General features: G+C 38.7%; 1 protein-coding gene across 1 annotated transcript in view; it reads right to left on the reverse strand.

Moving 5' to 3' along the window:
- The window catches only part of HPCA (hippocalcin), a 13,863-nt gene extending 10,243 nt beyond the window's left edge, over window positions 1-3,620 (reverse strand). The window contains exon 1 of the mRNA XM_072417991.1: window positions 3,324-3,620. The gene's annotated coding sequence lies outside the window, so the exon portion shown is untranslated. The remainder of the gene's footprint in view (window positions 1-3,323) is intronic.
- Between the last annotated feature and the right edge of the window lie 5,108 nt (window positions 3,621-8,728).

Consider the following 8,728-nt stretch of genomic DNA (forward strand, 5'->3'; position numbering starts at 1 on the left):
ATGTGTGCATCCTTCCAAGCTGTAATTACAGGGAGGGGGGTAAAGGGAGCCAGTCCTCCTGGGATTTTGCAGTCAGGGGGGGTCCACGCATACCTATTTTTCTCTTTATTAAACATTAATGTGTGCTGAATCATTTTTAGCCTCTACAGCTCATTTATCTTTCAGTTAACTGCTATAATAACCTCTATAAGGCTTGTTTGTCTAGAATAAAAAAAAAATGAATGCAATGTTATTTCAAATTAGCAGCCTAAAGGTTAAATGAGACCATTAAAGCTTTTAAAAGGTACAAGGAGGCTACTATATAGGTTTTGCTCTGGGTCTGGGTAAATGTACGGTATTTATTTACATTGTCTCTGAGTCATAGGACTACCCTCTTTCTAGGATTGACACAATGGGCCTGATTTATTAAAGCTCTCCAAGGATGCAGAGGATACACTTTCATCTGTGAACCTGGATGATACAGAAAACCTGGAATGAATCTGGTCCAGGATTGAAAACATTTGCTAGCAAATAGCAAATAACTTTTAGTTAAATAACTTTTAAATCCATTCTAGGTTTGCTAGATCACCAAGATTCACTGATAAAAGTGTATCCTCTCCAGTCTTGTAGAGCTTTAATAAATCAGGGCTAATCTGTCTCAATGATAGTTGAAACCCTGTTAGGTCTCTAACTAAATAAAGCTGTGAGGTTCCTACAAGAAAACAGCCATTATACCCACCTCTCTGACAGCCTATATGTAATATTTCCCCTTCATTACAGCACTCCATCAGTGACTTTACCATTTGCCCCTATGTCTCCTGCCACCAGCTATAGTTCTTCCTCTGACGCCTATGTTGCCACTAATGTCACCATAATGGAGTATGGTTTGGAGGTTTGAACCAAGACACAGGACACAAGCATCCAATATTCCCCAAAATGTTGACACTGACAAAGGCTTTAGATCTGGAATGAAGGGAAGACATGTGAAATGCCAAAGAGGTAAAAAGGCTCTTCTCCACAAAGGATCAGCTTGGGGTCTGAGTTTTTTGGAGACCTGATACATTTATCTACAAACAAAGGAAGGTGCAGAGTGACCAAATGAACAATCTAGAAGTAGGAAAATAAGATTTAAGAGACGGGTGGATGGTGTTTTGGGTGATGATGTGATATTGGATTGATATGACTCCCCTGAATCACAAATGCCTATATTAGTGTTTCTTAACCAAGGTTCCCCCAGAGGTTGCTAGGGGTTCCTTGAGCTATGAGCAATCTGTACCTCTCATTTTAAGTGACACCGTTTTTTTTTGGCTATCTGTAAGAGTGACATTCTTCTCTATGACCACCATGCTAATATACTATGAGCTGTGAATATAGTATTTTTAGCAGGGGTTCCCTGAAGATGAAATACCTCCAGTACGTTAAACAGGAGCACCACATAAAATAACCTAAATAAAAAAAATAAAAACATGTCTGAATAAGTAGGCTGTGTTACCTGTTAACAATCTGTTGCCTAATTAGGAATTTGTACTGTAATGTATCCTTAAAGAGGACCAGTTCCATTTGGATTTATACTAGAATTTTAAAAATTCTATAAATTCTATAAGTCTGCATATACTATAAATGTGCCGAATAATATAAGAACATATTATGTAGCTCCATATAGGACAACCCCTGGAGGCTTTTTGAGGTCTAATGTTGGTGATCTCTATGTATGTATATGTTACGAACACATGCCGTTTCACTAACTCCTGAGTGTGCACAGCAATATATTGTAGCAGGATCCAGTAACTAAACCATAGAGCTCTGGTGAACATGAGTTATTCATCATGGGATTTGTTTGGATCCTATGACATAGAAATAAAGATGATTCAGAAACCAGCTATCCTATCACTTGAAACAACTATCTAGGAATGGAACCATTGAAAGCCTACTTAACTTTTCATATGGGGTTGCTTCCCTACTGAACAGAACAAAAAGTTTTGGCAACGGCTTCTTGGCTAGGGAGTGAGATTCTGCAGTATTCTGAGCCAGTGGCTCCATTGGGGGAAATAGTTGACCTTTAAATTATTCTGCCACTGGTAATATGTGGGAAGCAGCAGACTATCACATCTGACATGACCCTGATACAGCAACTCCAAATCTATCACAATATTTTGTATATTCCCATTCTTACATATTTCCATTTGTAAATAGTTCTTTTAAAAACAGCCTAACCATTGGGAAAGGAGAACATAGAGACAAGTAACACTCCCAACTCTTCCACAATCTCTGCAGAACATTTTGAACTGATTCCCCTCAATTAAACCTTTTACTTACATGGGCAATTCATTTATTAGGAATCAAAATGAGGTGAGAATTACCCAAACAAAACGCTTAAGACCCCAATGGAAAAATTCCTCAATCAACCTTCAGAAACAAAAGCATTGTAATAAAGGTGAGTTAAAAACATTCATCTGAATGCTGGTTATTTGGAGAATGTGAAAAAACTAAAAGATGACCAGTTTACTACAAATCCATGTAATAAAAAAAAAGGTGAGGACTCCTCAAAACCTACGAAGATCCCCTTTGTGATTTACACATGGATGTGGAAACTTTGAGACAGAACACAATTAGAAGAATGGAAGCCCATCCATGGGGTGGTCATGATGTAGGGCATGAGACACTGGTGTGTGGAACACAGGCATGTCACCTCCTCCCTGTGTGTGATGGAGAACTCATTACCGGCTGGCTGATCTCGGATTATCCCAAGGTCTGGTACAGCTGTTCAGCACAGCTGGCATGTGCAGACTATCTCTGGACACCAAACTCAGCAGATGTGACCCTTTCGGGAAAGGGGGATCCTGGGGGAGACCTGACAATTATGACTCATGCTTGGTTAGGGTTGAAGCAATACATGCAACCAATTAACCCCACATAAAAAAAGATATTAAAAAATATTGACGTCAAACTGTACCCCCCCCCCCCCCCCTATTTCTTGTTTGCGTACAACACGCAAGCCTATTGACATATATCCAAATACAAGCACAGATGGAGGGTTACATGTTATTTATACATGACGTGTAATGACATACCATCAGCAGACATGCTTATTTCTTTATGCATAATAAAATGATGATATATTATTTATATATTACATAATTCATGTTATATAAGATATGCACACTGATCAGCATGTAGAGCAGACAGTAAGTACCCCCATGTTATAGAGGAGCCAGGTAAAGGTGCTGATGCAGGTGCTTACACACAGGTCTGATCCGTGCACACATCCTCCCACCTGCTGATTGTAATGGTTTCCCTGTGGATTAGTGCTACATCCATACAGTCTATGTTCACCTATGTCTTACCTGATCCCTGTGTCCTGTCCTCGGATCAAGATGTAATCTTGCAATGCCCCAGAGTACAGCGCCGCACACAGCCGGAATAGTGCGGATGAGTGGAGCTGTCGGTGTGTGCGCGTCCCCCGGTGAGCCCGTCCCGGTCTATAGCGCAGCCCCGTTATCTCTCCGTGTAGATCTCTCCCTAGAGCCAGCTGAGCGGATTGTACAGCTTACAGACTGGCCGGGACTCGGCACTGTGCTAAACGCGGGGGTATCCCGGCTGCCAATCTGCATACTAATATCCAGGAAATCGGCTCAGGACGCCTACTACACCGCCTGACCCTCCCAACCTTATTTATCCTCACTCAGAGGGTGAAAAAATAACATCTCGAGACGATAAAATCACACAGCCTGTGAAATCATAAAACCATCCCCCCCTATATAAAAAAAATGGATGAGTCGACTTCTCAGCACAAAGTGAATGAGTGTTTCGGCTTGGAGAATGATGCGTGTATGTTCCGTCATATAGCAGCACATATGTACATACAGGCACCCAGTCCTCCCACACAGCCTGCCCAAAGACAAGGAATATCCACTGATATATAGCATGCTTCATCATAGCCACTTCTCTTTACTTCCATACTGCCCTGTGTCATGTCAGTGACTTACATTATTTACAAATATTCATGGATAATGTCTGAAAACTAGGTTAATATCATATTATCCAATTCACAATACAACTGCCGACATTGACTTGTTAGCAGCAGATGGCTTTCGATGACGAGGGTGGAATTAGAAATGGCGATAATATTTTATGTCTTCATCACCGGAAGGACCATAAATAAAATATATTATTATTACCCAGTATTTATATAGCGCCATCATATTACGCAGCGCTGTACAAAGTCCATAGTCATGTCACTAGCTGTCCCTCACAAAGGAGCTCACAATCCAATGTCCCTACCATAGTCATATGTCATTAATACAGTCTAAGGTCAGTTATTAGGGGGAAGCCAATTAACCTCACTGCATGTTTTTGGGATGTGGGAGGAAACCGGAGTACCCGGAGGAAACCCATGCAGACACGGGGAGAACCTGCAAACTCCATGCAGATAGTGTCCTGGCTGGGATTCAAACCTGAGACCTAGCGCAGCAAAGGCCGGAAAGCTAACCCCTGATCCACCACGCTGCCAAAGATCTATGAAATATTACAATGTCAGAAGACATAAAATTCTACAGGTGATAATAAATCTTGTGTTCTGCCCATACTATGTCTTTATAAAGGTCAGATAACTATATTCTGCCATATTGAAGAGCCTTCACATAGACCCGCCATCATATCAGATTCATGATGTAACGCCAATGATGAGGAGCAGAGACGTTCTGGGTGATGTTAACAAGAGTTGTTGCTTTGGCCACCCACATTAATTTATTATTGATTTATATAAACTTACCCCTGTGCTTCAGATTTGCCCTAATTTCAGTGCAGCTTGCTGCTTTGTCTGGTGCCCAAACTGTGTTGTTCTACAACTTTCTGAAATTAAAGCCAAACTGTTGGGATTTAAATTAGGATTGAGGGGAGGCCCTGGTGTTATAGGAATAAATCTCTCATCTGGTTTTATATACCTTGGACTTTTTTAAGCACTAGTCTGTGGCTGGGTAAGTCGTAGATTTGATCGGGTTTTCTGAACTTTTTTACCCTTAAGGAAATTTTTAAATATTTTTCAGGTGTCAGAAAATCCCTACTATAATCAATCAATGGGAAACATGTTATTTGCATTAGATGCAAGTGGGAAGAATGCCCCCTATACATTAGTAGTCAGAATGCCATCTTTACAGACAGATAAAAAGATCCTTGGTTTCATGCAGCTGGCTCTGCCAAGTGGTGTTGGGGCTAAGACTATAGGTAATCAATTAGTAACAGAACCCTGGTAACTTCTAGAGCAGTGTTTCTCAACCAGGGATACTGATCGAGAAACACTGAGGTTCTCCAGAGGTTGCTATGGGTTCCTTGAGAAATGAGCAGTTTGCGCCTTTCAAGTCAGTTTAAGTGACACCAATGATCTTTTTGTCCATCGGTAGGGGTGACATTCTTCCCTCTGGTCAGCAATGTGAAAGGCATTCTTCCCACCACCCCCTTGCATTGACCACCACACTAATGTACTCTTAGCTGTGAATGTAGTGTTTATAGAAGGGTTCCTTGAGGACCTGAAAGTTTTTTCAAGAGTTCCCAATTTTCAAAAAGCTGAAAAGCCTGCTCTAGATGAACCATAGGGTGTCAGGAAACCCTGGTTGAGAATGGCTGCTCTAGACCAGTCTGCTTATCACTTTAACCTACCAACCTTTATGGCAATAAATGACCTGAAAATTACTCTATGTTATTAACATTTAACAATTGTGCACTGAATTGTCATCCAAAGCAGAAATTAGGAAACACATCCTAATGCTAATCAATGTTCCACCATGACATTGTCTTCCTCTTTTATTTACTCATTTATACAGGAATCAGGAATATTTTAAATGTTAAAGTTACATTATATCCTGTGCTTTTGTATATGTGTTTCATGGCTCCATACATGCTGCTTTAGTTAATAGAAGGAACCTTTCTCTCTATGGTCCTGATTTATTAAAGATCTCCAGGGCTGGAGAGGATACACTTTCATCAGTGAAGCTGGGTGATCCAGCAAACATGGAATGGATCTGGTCCAGAGTTGAAGACCTTTGCTAACAAATAGCTAATGACTTTTAGGGAATCCATTCAAGGTTTTCTGTATCACCCAGCTTCACTGATGAAAGTGTATTCTCTCCAGCCTTGGAGAGCTTTAATAAATCAAGGCCTATGAGAAGAAGGGTCCCTAAAGCCCATTTGGAGTAAGGGGCCAGGTTTTAATGAATACCTCTATAACCCAAGTTCTATCTTCATTGTCGAAAAAAACCCCAGCTGTAAAACCTTGATTTGCAATCACACAAAACTCCTGCACCCTGCTGATTGGATAAATCTAGCTATGACTCAGTTAGGTGTGTATGTCAGACCTCTGTAAAGAGACAACTGATTCCATGCAGAGCCCATGAGTCCTTTACTAAAGCATGCTGGCAGGGGACAGGCTTTTCTTTCCAGGCTGTGGCTGCTTTCTAAAAGCATCTTTGCACACGTTTAGTTTTTGTGCCTGTATTGGTTAAGCTGATTAAAAGTGAAAGTTTATTTGACCCAAAATCTTTTGCCAGTTGCATTGATACTGCATGTAAACTGTAATTGTAGTGCCATCCTTTGTGCCTGTATTGTCTGTTCTGTGTTTCCTCTATGTCTATCTACTAAGGGATTTATACATTTTGTTCTTTCATGGTGCAAGAACAAGAATGGAATAATCAGTGTTCAGTGCTAAGCAAACATTCATTTTCCAGTGTTATATAATATATTTTTTCATTTTACAAGGTTATTCACATTTTTACAGAATAGCTGATGGCAATCGTTATAATGAGAACTATCTAACTTCAAAATATACAATACATTTAAATAACAAAGGACAATGCCACTTTCAATGGGAAGTTCAAATAATTGTGTGTTGCTTTAGTGCTAAAAGCATTTATTGTAAAAAGAAAATATATAAAATAATGCATTAGTTTTAATAAGGAAGAATAATGATAAAGTGTACAATTCTAATGCTAATGTATAAATCTTTAACAGTTCTAAATGTAATCAACTTCTCTGCAAACTACAAATAAAACTTTTCATAAAGCAGAACTCCAGACAGGCAGCTTTTTTTTATACAAATGAGATACAAAAAAAGTTCAATACTATGGTTGGGACATTATTGTAAGCTTCTTTGAAATTTAAATCCCAGATACACCAGGAGAGGAAAAGGTTTGCAAGTCCAAACTGAACTAAAAACTGTTTTTGTTTCTGGGTCTGTTCTCATGAAAAAGTTTCCTCATAATTGTGTACTGCTCTGTTATTGGGAAAGGAAGCATTATAAATCCCAGAAGAGACAAATAAAGGCAAAATGTAAATAGATACAACCTTGGGTTTTTTTGGAAATATTTTATATGTGGGGAAAATTGCCTTTATCGTATTTAGATCTGGGATTTATTATTATCCTGGGAATCCTGGGAAAATATAGGATCTGTGATGTAATATAAGAGGGTAAATTGCTGTTTGGGTTGGTAGTAGGGGGCAGATCTTAAAGGAGGGGGGTGAATTGCTGGGGTAAATGGTGGAGGAAAGAAGATTTGCATGCCAGTGAACAATTCCTTGTTGACTGACATGATAACTTGCAAAATGATATAATTAGAAGTTCATGCTTGGTAATATAACTTACTGTTATGGTGTGATAGATAATAAGCAGTTATGTTGTAGTGGGTTGTATAATGTGCTGTTGCAACAAAATGTCATGTGCTGGTACAAGTTTTATTTGCTCTGTAAATTACTGTTGTATATAATCTAGATAATCTCTGTATTTATATATTTATATATAATAATAATGCCCCCATATCCACAGAATATCTTTTGTATAGTACAATAAATTGTAAATAAGAAATGTAAAATGGTCAGTGCAATTACAGGATGTAACAATCATTTTTACAATGTGAAAGGCTCCAAATATGCTTTGAGTTACTTTCACCAGGGTGACGAAGAGCTTTGTTTGAAATTATAATGACCAAATATTTTCTGTGGTAATTTTTGTGCATTTTCAGCATCATTTTCCAGCACTTTCAGCAATCATTGTACCACAAGAAAGCTTTTAACTTATTCTGTTGTAGTTGAGTCAAGCCAAATGAAATATTACTTCCTTGTACATATTTTGTCAGGATGTAGTGTTTGTGGTTAGCTAAAATGCCATAATTTATTTTATATTGGTGTACAGGAATGTTTATTTATTAATGGCAAAATTTGATATTTTATGCTGGTGATTGTTCTGTGTAAATGGTAGTGACTGATTCTTCACTAGAGAATGTGGCTAAATGTTCCATTCATTCTTTTATAAATATAAATGTAATATGACAGCCCATAGATATAGCATTGGCATATGGCATTCTTTTCTGTTTTTTACCTGGCAGTTACACACTTCCTTTACTAGGGTGACAACATTTACTCACTGTAATGTATTTATGAATGTGCAGCATTTTTACCCCAGGTGAAGATCACAGAATACTCCCTCCTTCTCTCACTAATATAATGGGGAGTTCCTTGTAGTCCACAGGGATAGCAGAAAAGGAGCACAAGCAGTTATCAGTTCACAACATTTCTGGCAGAAACAGGTATTCTTTGCATTTATTAATCAAAGGACTTTCAATGGTGTATGTAACTGGCTATAAGAGAGTTTATTGTTAGGGTTTACATACCCTTTCATTTCATTTTACAAACCAAATTGTTATCCATTGCATGATTAATATGTCCTTTGCTTCTCTTGTGATTTCTTACCAAAGCATTTCCT

The sequence above is a fragment of the Pyxicephalus adspersus genome, chromosome 1 (assembly GCF_032062135.1).
Source record: "Pyxicephalus adspersus chromosome 1, UCB_Pads_2.0, whole genome shotgun sequence".
Lineage (NCBI taxonomy): Eukaryota > Metazoa > Chordata > Amphibia > Anura > Pyxicephalidae > Pyxicephalus > Pyxicephalus adspersus.